We start from the raw sequence: 19,255 nt of genomic DNA, 5'->3' as shown, positions 1-19,255 counted from the left end.
TCCAACATCTAAGAATATCATTACTAACAAAGCATTGACCATGCTTTGTTTGTAGCAAGTAGCTCTCAGATAAACTTTGATGGGCATTTAGACATGTTGTTTAAGGATACAGAGCTGCAGCTGAGTTTCAGTAGCTGGCTAAATTGTAACAGTTTCAATCTCAATCAAACTCAGCAATGGCACCTGCAAAATACAACAGTTGAAAATCTTGATGTATAAAACTGTACAATTTTAGTGTAGCTTCAGACTTCAGTAAAATACGACCTTCTTTGTAATAATATTTACTTATGGAAAATAGATATTTCTGAAAAAATAAAGGAGCTCTTCAGAAAAGCAAAAGCAATCATTCTATTAAGAGAATGTTGTTTTCTGTCATTAAATACCAAAAAAACTTAAGTAGACACAAAAAAAGATGCACAGTAAGTCAAAAAAATGTGAGCCAGTAAAGATACCATTTAATTTGACCACAGGATTGCTAGATGCTTTTTAAAAGTGGTTATAGACAACTTAAAGGGCTACCAAAACACTCAGTTAAGATGAAAACAGCAAGTCATAAGAGGGAGAGTGACTTAGGCTAAAATCTAAATTACTTATGTATGTCTTTTCACATGAAATATATTTGAGTTATTTGAAATCGATTTCAAACAGAGAGAGTTCAAAGCATAGCCATGAAAATGATCCTGAGATTAGAAACACAAACTACAATAAGAAGCTGCAAATTTCAACTCACTCAAAACCAGGCAGAAGGCAGAAGAGATATTTATTTTTTGTGTATATGTATTTAAAGGCAAATCATTTTACAGGATAGATTCTTTAACTTAGGTGAACTTGACATTAGAAAAAGATGCTTAGCAGGATTAGCATAATGACAGTGCAAGAAATTTCAACTTTAAAAACATGATTCTTGTCAAGGACGTTGATGAAATGTTGGAATGACTATGTCACTGAGGTGGTGGATATATCACCTAACAGAGATCATTTCTGGTGAATATTATTGCTTTTCTAAACTATCATGTGACTGTGCTGCTAAAACGACCTCTATCCTGAATGTGCTATGGTGTTAATCCCAAGTGAATGAATCAGTGGATTAAGATCACTCCTTTCATCTGTGCATATTAACAACTTGTGCCATGTAATAAGAACTGCATGCCATCTCGTCTAAATGTATCACTTTGGCAATATTCCATCTTCTCGAAGAATATTTTGGCTTCTCAACTGTATTTTTGTTTTTCTGAGCACAGCATCATGATAATAAAGAGTACTCACTGTCTGAAAGAGTGCAGAAAACCCAGTCATGCTTCAGGCTAATGCTTTTTGCTCATGCATTCGGAGGAACTGAAGTTAGAAAGGAAGTCTCTTAGTGTTTAGAGTTAAAATTACACGTAGAAAGTAAAAATGCGTAAGCTGGTGAGTCTTTGTTGCTTTATTTTTCAACTATTTTCAATGAGCTCTGTAACTATTTCTCCTGACACCTCACACAACCGGGAACATAAATGCTTTCTGGATTTCTCAGAATCAGCAATTTTATGTCAACTCAAAGCAAGCCAAATCTTTTATTGCTGCAGCAACTTTAAAAGATGATAGATAGATAGATAGATAGATAGATAGATAGATAGATAGATAGATAGATAGATAGACAGACCAATGGGAAAAAAGAACAGAAATTGCACTATCTATCTTAATTACTGAAGCATAGACTCATGGATTAATTTAGGTTGAAAAATACCTTTGCAATCACCATGTCCAACTGTTAACCTAACGATAAACCATATGCATCTACACTTCTTTTATATACTTCAATCATGTCCCTGGGCAGCTTGTTCCAATGCTTGATAACCCTTTTCATGAAGAAATATTTCCTAATATCCAATGTATACTTCCCCTGATGCAACTTGAGGCCAATTCCACTTGTCCTGTCACTTGATATCTGGGAGAAGTGGACTCACTGCATCTTCCTTTCAGGCAGTTGCAGAGGGATAAAGGTCTTTCCTGAATCTCCTTTTCTCCAGGCTAAACAACCCCAGTTCCCTCAGCCACTCCTCATAACACTTGTCCTCCAGACACTTTCCCAATCTGTTGCCCTTCTCTGGACATGCTCCAGCACCTCAGTGTCTTTCTTGTGCTGTGGGGCCCAGAACTGGACACTGGGCTTGAGGTGTGGCCTCTCCAGTGCCACGGAGTACTGGGGAATGATCACTGCCTGCTCCTGCTGGCCAAACTATTGCTAATACAGGCCAGGATGCCACTGACCTTTTGGCCACTTGTGCACAAGTTGGCTCCCATTCAGCTGCTGCTAACCAGCACCTTCAAGCAATTTTTCACCACAGCAGCTTTCCAGCCACTCTGTCCCCAGCCTGCAGTGCTGCATGGGGTTGTTGTGACCCAAGTGCAGCACCTGGTACTTGTCCTTGCTGACCCTCATACAACTGGCCTTGGCTGATTGATCCAGCCTGTCCAGAGTCCTCTGGAGAGCCTTCCCATAGCCTTCATATCTTCCAGCAGATCAACACTCCTGCCCAGCTTGGCATTGTCTGCAAACACAGTGGGGCACTCTCGTCCAGCTTGTTGATAAAGACATTAGACAGGACTGGTGCCAATACTGAGCTCTGGGGAACACCACTTGGGACTGGTTGGGCATTGCTTGCCAAGAAAATAATTGCAACAGTATTTTAAAACATGCAGTATTGAAAAATATGAGTAAAAATAGCACCACTTCTTTAACAAAGCTGATTTTGATGAAGTGTTTCCATGGTGCTGAAGTAAAGATTGTATAGTTATAAGATGGAACTAAAAATGTTTCAGTTACACTGTCTGGAATTGTAGATTTCCCAATACTTTCTTAATGTAGCAAATCATTTCTCTCTGAGAAAATAGGAGTATGCAGACTGCAAATCATAAGTTCCTAGAGTCACCTAGACTACTAAGATATATTCAGATTTCTCACTAGGGTATATGAGGCAAAAAATGAAACACATTCAGAAGCAGTCATCATTTTATAAAAATCCTTAAAATTAAAAATAAATAAATAAATAATTAAAAAGTGTATCTATTAAAAAAATCAAATTAAAAATTTCAATACAAATGTATGTTTGGAAAACTGCCAACAAATTTTAAAACAGCTCACTCTTAGAATCCTGTTTGATTATCTGAATTCCCTTGTGCTTCCTGCATCATCATCACTGAATATAACTGCTGAGACACAACGAGCCAAATTTTGCTATTCAAACTATGGGTAAACACTAAGTTAGCAATAACTAGGACATCCAGATTTATAGTCCTATAGCTGGTAGTTTGATAAACCCATGCAACTTGGCTATCAGCTCACAAGAAAAAGAATTGCAGTTAAACTGCTAAAAAGTATTATGGGAATTCAGTCTTGTGACTATGGAGTTCATCAGTCACAGATGCACTGGAAATCCTTGACAAAAAGGTAGCAACGTATGTGTATTTTAGGCACCTGAAAAAAAAACATATTACTAAGCAATGACAGAGTCTCCATTCCTGTAGAATTAAACAGTAACTTAGCCAATGTTTTCAGGACAAGCAAGGTCTTATAAATGACACTTTTTTGTTATAGCTACTGGCCCCTATGGGTCTCAGTTTTACAGCTCATGACAGCAGCAAAAATCAATCAGCAAAAATACTGGCAGGCATCTAAAGTCGTGAAAACAACACATGAATTTTAAACTGAATCTGTGGTCCACTGTTTAGTTTGGAACTTATTCCTGGTGGTCTGCAGTCAACAGAGAGTCTTTATCTGTTGAAATGGGAAAAAAAAATATATATCTAAATAGGCAATTTCCTGTGAATAACCAGTTTTTATTTTCTGACCAAAAAAAGGTGCCATACAAATTGTAAAATTCCTATTTGTGCAAGTTCTAAACATCCATTTAAATTATTCTGATGGTGTATGCATTTCAGCAAGATTATAAGACATTCACAGTACCAAATTTGATACTTATAGTATCAATTTAGCCAGAAGTTTTAATGGAATGTTGATTCTACAAATGACTCATTACTGTGGCTTTTGCAGTATTTACAGAGGCCCAAAAGGAACTTTTTAAGCTAAAATTGTGTGTTCAATCACACAATAGCAACTAGCAGAGGGACTCAGGACAATATACATAAGAATGTGCTTAACACTGTACTCACGTGTCCTGGTAGGTGTACTCACACAAGTAACAATCTTTGAGTTTGAAACATCAGAATGAAATGCCTGAAGGAATGCAAAGAAGAGAAGGATATTGCAGCCAGCATTTAGGAGGAAAATCTGAAGACAACCGAAAATTAAAAATATGCATTTTGATTTATGTAGTGGTTTAGGGATGGTATTCTAATTTAGTTTTCCCACTAAAACCACACTACCACTCATTCTCCTCTCCCCCTCCAATTGGAGGCACAAAAGGTACAGAGCATAGGTTGAGATAAAAACGATTTAGTGGAAACAGCCATGAGGTAAGAAAATGAATAATAACAACAACAATATTAATAACTAAAGCTACAAGATGGAGAAACAATTTACACAGAAGGTCTACGACAATAAACAAATACTAGATAGCTTCCCCTACCATATTTTCTTGACAGGAATGAAGCCCTTCTCCCTGGAAGAGACAGAGAATCCCTTTCCCTTGACCTCAGCAATGATATGAAATGACAAAAATAATCTCCAGATCCTGGCCATGCGCCCTCTTGGATACTGCAAAGAATTAGCCCTGCCTTGTCTAGAGCCAGGACAACTTGAAAAGTCATTCTAGTATGTGTACCCACTTAATAGCCAGGAGACAAATTCTTTCAAAATTAAGAAAGTTGAGATAGCATGAGTGGTGGCCTTTGCAGATATTCAGCTACCAATTCTTCAGTGAATCACCAGACCTGTACACTGCCATGTAGAAATAACTTCAGTACTTGCAATTATAAGACTTTGAAAACAGAAAAATCAAAGTAGGACAAGGTAGGCTTGAACTTTACTGACAGAAATTTCCACATATAAGGTTTGTCCAAAAAAAGAGCTCAAGGAAACAGATTCGGTGTTTTTATCACTGTATAATACTAGTCATGTAAAATGAGTTTTACCGAGTTTCCTTTAATAAGTACTACAAACACTTTGTCTTTCAGAAATCACACAGTGGCACAGACTGATATAGAGCCCAAGAAAGAAGATGAACATACAATTAAATATGATTATCAATGGATTATCAACTGATTATCAACTTCTTGAAATTATTTCTTCACTGCACAGCCCCTTTTACTCTAGTAGAATTAGTCCTAAATTGTTGTCATTGTAAAATCAGAATTAGCTCTACAAAACAAAAACAGAAAAAAACAAAAAAAAACCAAAAACAAAAACAAAACAAGAGTGGAAAAAATCATACCCTTCAATTACAAGATTTAGAAAACAAAATATACTGATAAAGGCATGTGGTCTGTCTAACTTTAAGTCTCTTGAAAGCAAAGCATGCTTCTCCCTCATTCGACAAGTTGTCTCACTAGTATTCTCCAAATCCTGCCTCCAGAACTGGCATGAAAACCCTCTTCCATTGTGAAGTCTTTGAGGACCTTTTAGTTCACCTCTTCTTCATCAACATCATCTAAAAAAGGTAGTTGCTTCCTACCCCTAAGAAACATATTTATAATCAGCTAATCAAAGAGAGTGAGAAGAGTGACAAGAAGACTCTTCATTGTCTCAAGTCACTGTTATAATTCATCACACCACCTAATTCATCCGAGTAAAACTTTCCTCTTAACTCTCAAGACTGAAAGATTTGGAAGATGGAAGACAAAGGTCATGGTGACCTGTTCAATATAACTGGAATTGCTTTTTTGTCCCTAATTTTTCCTTCTCTCAGCTTTCCAACACATATATTATCTGAATGAGTTCAAAAAAAGCTATTAAAAGGAAAGCTTTCCTGATCTGTTTAGAATCCTGGAAAACAGGAAAGCAATCTGTAGCACAACCTTTGATTTGTTAAATCTGCTGCTACCTCTGCTCCTTTTTTCCCCAAGCAATTATTACCTTCCAAAAATTGCAAGTAATTTTCCGGAAAAATATTTCACACAGATTAGTGACATTCTAATAGATCTGTCTCCTTTCCACCTATCCACAAGATATGAGGAGTATCCATGGGCATATGTGGGAGAAGCAGTCAAAGAAATCACCTCATTCAACCATGCAAAGAGGCAGAGAAAAATACACCTATACTTCTGTCACAACAGTTCAGAGCCAAGTGCCATAGCACAGCCACCTCTGTGATAAGTTTAAGCTAAAGCCATGTTTTCATACATGCATTGTGGTGGAACTGTACAAAAAAAGGTGCCTTTCCTAGTGTTTGTCATCTCCTTGATCCCAGTCTGCACAATCTGAAGATACATGATTGCATAATGAAATAAATCAAAATTGAAATTTAACAGAGGAGTAGGACTGCTTCTTCAGCACTTTTATTCCAAATCATCTTTCTGCAGTTTCTCTGGTTTCCAATAAGTCAAATATGACTACTCTGAGCAGTTTGAGAATGTCTTTACTGACTTCTCAAAATGTTTTCTGATTCCAAATGTACGATGACTTTGAACACCTGTTTGCAGTGGGAAAAAATATGGAGTTAAATGAAGAAATTCAAAGTTAGACTTTAAAATTACATCTATGAACTCTGACATTTCATTATAATATTTTGTAGAAATAGTATTGCATCATGTGTAACATTTTCTTTGAGTAGTTGTATCCTGGTTCTTGGACACCTTTTCATGTCTTTCACACTGTGATATTAAAATATGTGAACATACTGTACACTAATACTGTCCTTAAACAAGGTTGGATGACCTCCACAAATGAAATTAAATTGTTATCTTATTGCAAAGATGATCTCAACATTGGATGTGTTTCCTGCCGTTAGCTCACTTGGAATGTTCTTGGCTGAGAGTCAAGGTCATTCTAATCCTGGAAAAACTAAAAAAAAATATATTTTTAAATTCCCATTGTCTTCTCTGTTCTTATAAACTGAGAATCCAATCTCTTCAGTGCTGTGAATTATGCTACTTCTATTTAATTGACTGCAATACTACTCCTGTGCATTATAATTAGAGGCAGTTTTGCCAATACAGGGCACTATTTTTGGACACAAGAGACCCGAGGCTCTGCTAACACTTCTCTAGGGTAGGTTTTGACTTACAATGGTGGGATCTGAATGCACAATCTTTATTCCACTGGGGGCCTTTAAGTGCTTCTGAAACATTGTAAAGGATATAAAAAATAATGTTTTCCATAATTTAGTAGCATTTGTACGCTGATTTGAATCGGTATTAATAAAAATAACTACTCCATACATGATAAGATATTAGCTCTGACATCACTGTCATTGTAAAGAAAGACCATGGGACAAAACACTTATGCTACTTCCTGGACCTTTCTCCTTTCTTTTCTTTCTTTCTATTTTTTCCAAATTCCATATAGAAACAAGGCAAAATCCTTAAATATTTTACCAAAAGAGCTAGCCTACTGACCTCAATCTCATGCAAGTTTGGCAATTATTCTGTCAATCATTCATCATCCTGGTTTTCACTGCTAAATATGTTTACCCTCAGCTTGTCCAGGAAATGTTCTGTTGCACTCCATTCCCATTCTTTTTGAAGATGTACTTTTGCTGACACTAAACACAGCACATTTGAAGAGAAAAGGGAAACAATTTACAGGCCCTAGCAGGAGGATGAAAGATGATCTTAAATAGCAAATCACCTTCCTTTAGCATGCCATAATTGTGTCAACTACAGCAATCTTCTCTACAGAGCCAGAAGTCCATTTTCAGATACTGAAAAGTACAACTTTGTGAATCCTAAAGCTCACTGCTACAAGCTAAAGGAAGTGCCTTTGCTTTATTAACCGGTTCCTGATCTATTTTGATCACATGGCTGAGGAAATATTGAAGGAAAATAAAGGGCACCCTTTCCTATTTCTCTCTGAAAAGCACCATTTAATTTAGTAGACAGAACTACGTTTGTTGGATTTCTTTAGGATATCTTTCATTGAAAAATAAAATTTGATGGGTTCAGGTTACTGTTGTTACAACAAACAGATCTGTGGGAGGTTTATGTGGCTTCTTCACATTTGCAAATGTAAATTTAGCCCAGAGTTAGCAAGGGGATACATGAAAAATTTTATGAGACCGATTGACATAGGTCTGAAATTCACCAGTGGAAAATCTAGGTGTATAGTTTCAGAACTGTCGACCAGTAATGGATTTCAGGTTATTTAAAGGTTGAAATGAAAGAAGAAAAATGTTTTGATCACAAAAAGTGCAGCAAATCTCCACTGTGGTGGATTCAACTGGAAATTTATTTTGAAGAATTTAAACAGTAAGTGCCTCAAGTTCAAATTACTTGACATTGGGATAAAGTCTTTTTTTTTAATTTCAGCTTTGAAAATAGCAAGGGAGATTTACTTTCTTTAGTAGGCAAAGGCCAGTTTAACTTCTTGACAGATGTTGAGACTGTTGCTCTTTATTTAAGTTTCATTTACATGAGCACAGATTTGAAGAAACATCACAGATAGCCAGGTATTAGGACCTAAGTTGTGGTGACACCTTTTTTTCAGAACTGTTCTATCAGATATATTCCAAAATCAGAACCACTGTCACGACCCTACCCTAGAGGACTTGACAAGCCAAAGATTACCTTCAATCCCCCTATGCTTTATTAGATTATTTTAACTTTAGTATACCTAAAAAAATTACGATACATAGAGCTTATATGATACCTTTACCTCAATCAACTCTTTTTTCTTTGAAAAAGCATAAGAGAAATACCAATTGTATTAGTTTGAAAGCAAATTACAAGTCAGAACTACAATTAAATAGGAAAATTAAAATAAATGCAATAGAATAAAAACATTAACAGAGTGAGAATGCAACTGACTCCCTGTCGATCAGGATGTTGGCAGCAGTCTGATTAAATGGTGGCTGCAATCCTCCTGGAGTGATAGATGGGGTTCTGTTGGAGCAGAAAATGGGTGTGGTCTTCCTCTGAAGGTCCAGTGGTGGTGTAGAAGAGTCTGGGTCTATCTCTGGGAATTCAGTGGATAAGGCCCTCTGTGATGTTCCCAACCCCAGATTATATCCGGGTAGGAAATGATTGGTTCTTCCCCCTGGGCAGAGCATCCCACAATGAGATGATGTTAATTTATGAATCAGTGGTGAGTGGTGTTAGTGCAGGGACTCTCTCCCTCTCTCTCGCTTTCTCTCTCAGGGGATGGTAGCACAGAAGAAAAGGTGGTAGCAGGGTTCCAGCGTGGCTCTGTGGCAGCTGCTCAAAATGTGGAGTGGGGAAAGGAAAGGGGTGTGGTTCCTGAGCAGCTCCAACCCTCATTCTGTGGCAGCAGAGTGTGGTTATTACAAAATTGCTCCGAAACAGGTCTAGATTACAAACTGGCCCTGAGGTGATGGCGACCTGCTCTGGGGTGTGTCCCTCTCCTCTGAAGCAGCAGCTATTGCACCCCCAGTGTCACCCCGCAGCAGCTTTATCTCACTACTGACCAGCCATACAGTCACAGGATCCTTGGTTCTGCATGCTCTCCTCTCTACAATCCAGGCTAAAAGAGAGCCACGACCCTTCCACTTCCAGTCCCTCTGCCTTCCCTGCTGAAACCACCCCCCACTAAATGTTATGTGGGTGGTATTGAAAATTCGATACTGATGCTCGACCGCCTTGATTTGTAACCATAAAAATATATAATACTGTAACTCTCTAAACATTTATGTGCATATACACAGAAATACATACTGCAACAAAAAGGAGTGAGTTCATAACTTATGCTAAAAACCATCATAAACTTTCTGAGAATCAAAGAGCTACAATCCTGGTCATCCAAATAAGGGTGCTTAAGGAAGCACTGAAGTTCTATTATATTTCCTGATAATCTGTAAAATAAATTGATATCTTCATAGAAGGGAGATATGAAGAAATGGACAATATAGCAAAGATCCATCAATAACAAAAATGGTTCTGTTTTTCTACTTATTCTAAACACATACACAACTACATAGGATTTCCACTGTAGGAAAATGGTATGATCTCTGGTTGTTTCTTACTTTGGAAGCTAGGTTTCAGGGGAAAAGTGATAGGATTTTCTAAAACAGTATTAATTTTCTTTCTTTTACACTGATCTTAGAACATTAATACATCACTTGTACGAAATTAATCATTAAGCATTAATTCATCGTTGTAGAACTAAGTGGGATTTCACTGTCAGCATACCCTGGCAGCACAGAAGACCAGCAGCACGCTGGGCTCTAGCCAGTAATGTAGCTGGTAGATTGAGGGAGATACATTTTTTACCTTTTTCTTAGAATCCAGACTACTCCATCCAATTTTTGATCCCCTCTGCAGAGAAAGATGTTGTTAAATTGGGCCAAACTGAGTGGAAGACTACTAGGAGGGATGGGGCTGGCACCCTTGCCGTGTGGGGAAAGGCTGAGGGACCAGAGATTTTTCATCCTGGGGAAGAGACAGCTTCCAGGGAACTTGATGGCAGTCCCTCAATACCTTCAGGTTGGTCATTGAAGAGACAGGTCCGGGCTCTTTCTCGAGGTGTTTGGAGGGAGAATGAGAAGAACTGATCAAAAATGGAATTGGGAAGTTCCAAGATGAAACAAGGAAGAATTTTATATCACAACAAAAATTACACAGTAAGCAGGTTGTCCAGTAAATCTGTGCAGCTTCTCTCCTTGGATTTTTTGAGAAGTAAAGTAGACTAGAGACCTCCTGAATTATTCTCTAACTCTAAAATGTCTGCAGAATTAATGTTATGCAGAAAAAAAAATCAGCAGACAGTTCACTATTTATCTGTCATCAGTATACATCCCCTAATTTTAGAGAAATTCATTAATCTCCTCACTTCTGTTTGAAATTGGAATACCTACAGGATTTGGTTATGTAAAGTTAATTTTAGTTTGTCCTTTGAAAGTCCACAATATGTTTAAAATTCCAGAAATAATAGAGATGTGTAGACTCATTATGAAAAAAGAACCACAAATCTGGGGAAGGAGGGAGTAAAGAAGAGAAATAAAATTCCAAGGAAAATACAGTTTTTTTTCTTCAGAACTTTGACCTCTAAAAATATTTATCATGTAGTTTATAGAAACAACATTTATAGGCTTAAAGGTTTGTTTATCTGCTTATATAATTCGAAATCTGCTTCATGACTATTTGTGTTTAAGTAAAATTTTCCCCTCTAGATATTTCAAAAATCAGCCCAAATTCCATTTTCAGCTGACCACAGAATAGAAGAATATATTTAAAGAAAAACAAGACAAAAAGAGATGAGGAAAGGAAGAGTGATATACTGAGGTAACATTTGCGGAACTATTACATCCCTCTTCCATTTCTCAGCCTAAGCTACTTCACATATTGTGAAATTTAGAGAAATTTAAACAAAGCAGGGAGATACATGATCTTTAAAATATCAAACAGAAGCAGAAAAGTAATAAGAAAAAAGAAAAAAAAAGAGAAACCAACAAAAACCAGTAAGGATAGAGTTGTGGTTTACAAATTATATTCCCTAATTTAGTACTCCCATTAGCCTTCAGAGGCTGAGACTTTCTGTCCTCTTCCCAATACCTCTGTCAATGCCCACATCCCCAGAAAGGAATCCCAGTTGCCTGGCTTCACTACAACCAAGTTTCATATTGTGGGCCACAATATCCCAGCATCAGAGCAGTAAGATCACCAGGGACTCACCTGGCTGGTGGCTGTAATCTTTTTGCATATCTCACTGCTCTCCCAGGAGCAGGAATCAGTTGATTATCTCTGGCCCTGCCTCTTCCTCCTGTTGTGAGGGCCCTGTATAAACATACAGGGTTAGGTACCATACCCACATGAACAGACCAAGCAACTTTTCTGACCAGTGGCTCTGTACCTAACACACAAATACTTAGATCAATTTTTTTTTCCAGTCCGCTCTGGGAAAATCTATTATTATTTCAACTTTTTGTGCCTTACATTGAGCACCAATTTAGGCTGTGTGATTTAGGAATGGTGTTCCCCAACTTAATACTCCCACTAAAATGACCACAAGCTGGTCCCCTCCCCCAACTCCAATGGAAGGCACAAACAGCAGAGATCATTGGGGGAAATAAGAACAATTTACTGGAAACAGCAATGAGATAAGACAACGAACAGTAACAGTGATAGTATTAAAACCAAAAGTGTAGAAAAGTGGGGGTGATTCACATACAAAAATGCTCACCATGGACCAAGACAATGAAAAAATGGCAGATCATGCTGCCATGTTTTTACTGCTGAAAGCCATGCCTTTCTTCTCAGAAGCCAAAGACAGTCCCTTTCTACCATCTCTGACAATGACATGAAGCGGTATCAACTAACATTGAGGACCTGGCCAAAACTAGGACAGAAGGTTTGAGAGAGGTCAGAATTCTTCACTGCAGACAGTTTCATGTAATGACAAATTGAACTGTCTGAGGAGTATCTTTGGAAAAGTTAAGGTCCATTCCTAGCTGAAGTGAAAACACATAATTCAAGCCAACATCCTTTTAACCAGCTGAGCACCTGAGTCAATACTTATCTATTTTATAGGAATTTGATACTGTAGGGCTATTCATCAACCACAAACCTGACAATTCCATCAAGCATAGTCTGCTATGACAGAATGTGAGTTTCTCCAAAGACTGCTGGCTTCAATGCAGAATCTTTCTAGGGTTGTACTTTAACCAACTAAAAAAGCCTCAGTACAGAAGGCAGAACATCTGCAGCTCCCAGATACCACTGAGTAAATCCCCAGACCCAACATGAGCTCTTTCTGTGAGATCTGTTAAGAATCATCCAATGTGACTTTAAAAATAGAATTAGGCTAAGATGAATCATTTGCATATGATGAGATCACAAGCTGAAGTTCAGTGTGTTGTCTGGATTTATTCCCATACTCTTAAGAGCCAGTTTCTTGATCATGGTTTCTACAGGACTTGTGGCTACTCTTGCACATCGTTCACACTTCCTCTTCTATTGATTGTTCCAAATTGTACAGTTCAAGTCTAGTTATTCTCACTATGGTCTTTGGCAGTTTTCATACGACTGGTCCTTCATCCCTAAAATAAGCTTCTCTATTAACTGTACCAAAAGAACTAAATGATCCTTCCAGATGATGATTTAAACATTTTAACATGTTATAAAGATGTGCATTTTGCATTGTGGTCAGTCTCAGTAGACTATTTTTCAAAGCTAACAAATTGTTGTTTTCAGTATGCTGAGCAACTCAGTAATCATTTCTGCATATAAAACACTGTATTTTGAAATTTCTTTTGGGATCTGAATGCTTTCTTTACAGCCTAGGTTTTTCTATCTGTCATAATTACTGCAATCTAAACCTAACACAAAAAGTGTATCAGGGAATTCTAACACATCCCTTTTTCAGAGAAGCACTCCAATTTTAGCATTGTGAGCCCCGAAACAACAAATGTACAAATGATTTGTACTTCTCTCAATTAACAAGATCTTTTCTTAATACTATTAGCCTGAAACCCATTTATCTGCAACACCCTGCAATAAAGCAATGCAATGAAGCAAGGGCCAGCAAGGGCAAAAATGAGGACAAAAGAGCCAAAAAGCAGGCTGAGCCAAGGCAAAAAAAAAAGAGACCAAAAGCTTGTGATGCAGTTAATTTTATATTCCCTGGCTGCTCCCAAAGTCTGCCTGCTGGCAGGAGACCATTGTCCCAGTGCAGCCTTCCACTGCAGCCCACTGGTGGAGACCTTCCACCATCAGATGGGAGAACTCTCTGGAGGGTGCAGTGTCCTTGGTGCTCCCCTGCTGCTGCCTGCCCCATGTGAGACATGAAATGATTGCCAGGCAAAGCCTCCCCAGAGACAAGGCTGTCTCCCATCTTCTCCTGGTTGACTCCTGCAAGTGGCACCTGTGCACTCCCTTCCCCCATCTGACAAACAGTGTTGAGACAGAAATCAAAATTAAAAATGGTAACCGTGAGAGCCAATTTATTTTTCCTTTGATGCCAGAATTGTGGAAGATTACAGTCATATTCTGTTTTAAAATCTTGAAGCTAAGAAGGAACAATCCCAGGCTGGGATTGACTGAACACTGCTGTTTCTGTGGGTTTTGCCTGCTTCTTTTTGTTTTTATTTTGCTTTGGCACTGTGACTGAACTTGCCAGCTGGGCTGCTTTTGCTGCTCTGCTGTTGGGAAGCCCCAAGCCAGTGCAGGCCCTGCCAGGGGGGCTGCCCCAACCCTGTGCACAGCCAGGATCCAAAGAACCAGCTTTTCTCAGGCAGTGAAAAAAGCCCAAGGAGCCTTTTATTGTGTTCAGGAGCCAGACTGCTACTGCCCAACCCCCACTGTACCTCTGCCATTGCTCCGGGCTTGTGCTACACTTTGTGCTTTGTGGAAAGCACAAAGGCACAGCTCCTGCCTGCCAGGAGGTCCTGACCTTCCAGCCTGCTGCTCCAGAGGTTTCCTGCTACAGCTCCTTTTGCTATCCAGAGGGAGCACCGGGATTGCCTGCCCCTGGAAGTTTGTAAAAGAAGCCCCTTCTCTATTCTGTCCCACCAGCTGTACCCGCCATTACCATGTGGTGCCCGAATTCGCGCCACAGAGCCCCCTGCAGGCGCGGGGGAATCATCGCACCCGCCCTGCCCGGCCGGGAGCCACCAGCGCCCCTGGCGGCTGTGACCGGAACTGCTCCAAAGGGGAAAGTGCCCCACAGCCCCGAGAAGGCTGGCACTGCCTCTGGGGCCTGCTGGCTGTGGTTAATGCTGCAGCTGGGGTTGTTTGCTTGTTTGCCTTGTTATATATACACATACTACTAAACAACTGTTATTTCTTTTCCTATATCTTTGCCTGAAAGCCCCTTAATTTCAAAATTATAATAAATTAGAGGGAAGGGGGTCATATTTCCTATTCCAAAGGAGGCTCCTGCCTTCCTTAGCAGGCACCTGTCTTTCAAACCAAGACAAGCAGTCAAGTTTCTGAGTCAGCTGTAGAGAACTTATTTGCAATTTTCAAAATTTTTTCCTATGGTCTTCATGAGGGAAGGGAAGTAAGTTTTCCAGAGAAATACTGTGAATGTAATATTCTAGTTGCCAATTACCTGTAAATAATGTAATATACTATAGGTTACTAATAATTTATCCATTTAATAATAATAATTTAAAAAAACCAAACAAACAAACAAAAAAACCCAAACAAACCAAAAAAAACAAAAAACAAAACACAACCCCAACAATATTTTCTCATCATAAATCAACATTACTATGGATGAGTAAAGGAAGTATAACCATGCTGGCAAACTTAAGTATACAGAAACCTAGAAAACTCAAAAAGCTTGTCTAAGAGGAGAATTTAATATCTCCTACACATTAACATCTATTAATTTTATGGATTATTTATAAAGCTCTTCACATAATATTTCCACTAAGAGTAGACGGACAAAGCCTCAGAAATCCTGAGAGTTTATGTCCCCTTTCCAACAAAAGTTTTGAGACCCATGATAAGCTTTGGGTAAGTATGCTAAAACTTACCCAAACTCAATTATTGAAGCTTATTCATTGTTAGTTGTCTCATCAAGCCCTCACGTAAAGCTTCAATAAGAGCACAGGACACAGAAACAACTGCATCTTAAGTATGAGCTGTGTCAGCAGCTTGTTCTTACCATTGTGCAGTTTTGATGCAAAGGTTCTGGATATCTGTCCTGGGGTGATTCGTAATGTTATTGTATTCCATATTTGTCTGCATACAGAAATTATTGCTGTATCTTTAGGACCCTGCAGCACTGGGGGCTTACTATCCCTGGGCATTTTTAAAATCTCTCTTCCCAGGACTTTTGCAGTTCTTCTTCGTGGCATAGTATTTGCTTTGCTGGCTGCTTAGTCTTTGTTCAGGCAAAGTCTTTTCTTTTGTTTTTAGGTTCTCTTTTCAGTTTTTTAAGGGGTCTTTTTCCCTTTTCCCTTGGCTCTGACAGCCTTAACAGTGTTTGAGCTGCCTTAAGGGCAAATTCCACAGCTACCTGTCCAAAACCATGAGCATTGTACTGGCAGTAGTGGAGTGGAGCAGCCCCACTCTGGCCCCAGTCAGTCACTGCCAGCAGTGCCAGCTGAGACAAGACACAAGTGTCCCCAGCTCACCTGCTCCACCTGACCCTGCCTGCCCTGCTGTGCCTTGCTGTAGGGAGGAGGTTGACTCCAGATGAGCCATCAGGCATTCATCTGCTGCTGGAACTGCTCTATGAGGCTTCTTCCTTCCCACGAAGGATCTGACACCACCTTGTCCCTTTGTCCTACCAACCCAAGGCATCCTGCCAGGCCTCCTATTTGGAACAGGTATTTCTGTTATTTCAGGTCTCTTTTGTTCCAGTGTGGTTGTGGGATTTAGCAGTTTCATATCTAGCAGTTATTCACTTTTCCCCCTACCTGTTGGTGTTCTGTTTATTAATAGACCACTATTTTTTCCACTTTCATTTATTAGTATTCGCTCCTTGTTAGTGGACAGGGATTGGTGGAACCCTTAAAGGGAAACAACCTCATTCCAGAGTATTCTCCTTTAATTGTCTCAAACCAAGACAATATCACAAGGCAAATTTCTTGACTGTATTGAAATTATTCCCTTGGGTTTTGGTATTTCTGTAGCTGAGATGAACGGCAAAAATTATAATTTTTAGATATACTAATCTCTTACATGAGAAAGAAAATACCTGTAAATATGGACTTAATCTTGGATGATGGTAATGTGCAGGAAAACAGAATAGATACTTACAGTTTTTAACTCATCTGATATCTGTTAATTTTTCTTCATTTCACTTACCAGAAAACCATGTAGGTAGAAAAGAACAAGAAAGTCTCTTCCAAATAATGCAACTACACAAAAATAAGGCAAGGGGAAATGCTTTCATAGAGTCTATATTTTTCCTGTAGAGGCTAATTATGTTAAGTCTATGAACAGCTAAATAACAGTCAATGCTTCTCCAAAGCAAAGTGAAAGCTTGTGTCTAACTTGAGACAGATGGAAGGTTCTATTGGGTTGCGAAGCTTAAGCCGCAATGATGAGGCTCACAAGTTTACTGAAAACTCATAAAAAGTTTAGTTTTTAAAATTCAGACTCATATATGACCTAAATATATGAAGACTGAGTTTTGAAGTTGCACAACTAACCAGATATCTTTCATGAATGTACAATTTAATCTCAAAATTTATGAGGCTCTTGCATATTTCTTTTCTATCCTGCCTTGGGCTGCTACAGATACAGAAAAATGTTCTCTATTTCTTGTGTTCTGCTTTTAGAGTAATTTAAGAAGTGAAAATAAAAATTATGAAGGAATGTGTATACATATCGGTTAGTTAAATTGAGTTTTAAAGTTTCAGAGTTCAGATCATGTTTGAGGTAAGAGCAGGGATGAGAGTTCATGTGCAATGCAAGCAATTTACCCATTTTTAGCACTTACAGAATCTCTTTGCTATTTTACTTAACTGTTTTCTTTAAAGCAATTCTCAAACAGACTTTAATGGGGAATGGCTGACACCTGTAGATAGTTTCAGGTCCATTAAGAATCTTAAATTATGATCAGACAAGTGAAACTACACTGTCTGCAACTCCAGAATTTTCCTGTATATTATTTACTATTTGTTTCATGTTTAATGCTGAGTAACTGTACCAGAAAGAATCAAAATAGGGAAGGGAACTGTTGGGGAAATTTAATGGTACCCCTTGAAGAAAATTACACATTTGTGCTGAAATATAAAATGTTAATGAACATTGCATGAGCAGAGTCCTGCTGCAATACGCAGTTCAACGCAGAGTCTGCAAAGATGTGTCACGAGTATATTTCCTATACACGTTGGCATCAGCACCAATCCAGAGTGCAGTTGCATGAGACAAGTCAGCCCAGCCCTGGATTCATCCCCCACCCAAATTCTGTTGCCTGAAAGTGAATGTTGGCTTGGACCCTGAATGCTCAGATTCCAGGATGGTCTACAAGACAATTCACGGAGGACAACTTCACTCTCTTGCAAGGAGTCTGTTATGTCTCTGGCATTCCTACTTTCAGCCACTTTAACTCCTTGCAACCAGGCCTCCTTTGCCCTCCCTCTATGCAAAATCATTCTTCTGTCACAAATTACCGCAGCTGAGCAGTTACAAATAGGATTTCTTTGTAAAAAGTAAATGCTGACTGAAGTATTATCCAGAACTGAATATAATGTGCACTTCTAGGCTGAAGTCTACCTCTCTCTCTCCCCCATTTTTTCCCTATTTCCCCAGTTTCCATCATCTTCTAGTGCCTCTAACCTAACAGAAATTTGCATTGATTTGCAAATTTTCCACAAATAAGAGGTAGCAAAGTAAGTGAGCAAGCCTCACTTTTGGCTGCCTACTTTCCCACAAAAGGGGTTAAGCTAATGTGCTTTGTATGGTTTTTTCCCCTGGAGGGTGTTTAAGTACTGAGAATAACACAGCTAAAAATTTCACACATCTCTCAGTCTGACTGCTGTGGATCAAGTGCTACAATGTTCAATTCATGCCCAGACAGGTGCTGAGTGGTGGCAGGTTTTTAGGCCACAGAAATGTTTTCCTTGGCAGTTAGCCCCATATTCCTAATTCCACCCAGCATGCTTTCATTTGAGACAGAACAATAACACATTGCACCAAGAGGCCAGGCCAGTTAGCCATGAAAGGCTGGCATTTACTAGGAAAACAAAACGGCTTCATCACATAATCCTACTCCTAGATCCAGAACGAGGGGGCAGGGGTTAGAAGTCTTCTAGCTGCATTTTGTTGTCTAGATTTTTCTGACTAGAGAGCTGACTCATTTGGCTCATTTGCAACAGGTATCTGGTAGAGGGTAATCAGTGCTATTTCTTTCCATCAGCACATGAACTCTGAAACATCAAGTCTGTCAAAGCAACATTCACTGTAGTGAGCCTGCCAAATACTAGGCAGATGCTAGAAAGGGCCTAACTAGTATGGCTGCCCACTTTCTGTTCTGAAGACAATGTGTACATTGAAAATACATTCTTAACAATTATCCAATTATTGGATTCCCCAAAATGAAAGTTGTCCTTTGTCCATGTACATGCATCTTATATGTGCTTAGAGTTGTGCTTTAAAAAAATATATCCTATAAGTCCACAGCTGAAACAGACTGTTTAATCGCTGTCAGAGTCATGATTAAAGAATCACAGAATGGGTAAGGTAGGAAGGAATCACAGTAGGTTATCTAGTCCAACTTCCCTGCTCAGGTAGGGTCCCCTAGAGCATG

General features: G+C 38.9%; 1 long non-coding RNA gene across 2 annotated transcripts in view; it reads right to left on the bottom strand.

Annotated features, from left to right (window-relative positions):
• Positions 1–4,152: 4,152 nt before the first annotated feature.
• LOC148225254 (uncharacterized) overlaps positions 4,153–19,255 on the bottom strand; it is a 37,720-nt gene continuing 22,617 nt past the window's right edge. The window contains exon 3 of one of the 2 annotated variants that reach the window (XR_015798746.1): positions 4,153–4,216. This is a non-coding gene — a long non-coding RNA (uncharacterized LOC148225254). Of the gene's footprint in view, positions 4,217–11,737; positions 11,824–19,255 lie in introns of those variants that run through there. The other variant, XR_015798685.1, reaches the window with a different exon arrangement.

This window comes from Sturnus vulgaris, chromosome 1 (assembly GCF_052056855.1).
Source record: "Sturnus vulgaris isolate bStuVul1 chromosome 1, bStuVul1.hap1, whole genome shotgun sequence".
NCBI classification, from domain to species: Eukaryota; Metazoa; Chordata; class Aves; order Passeriformes; family Sturnidae; genus Sturnus; species Sturnus vulgaris.
Note: the sequence above shows the minus strand (reverse complement) of the source record. Positions and strands in the feature narration are given on the sequence as shown.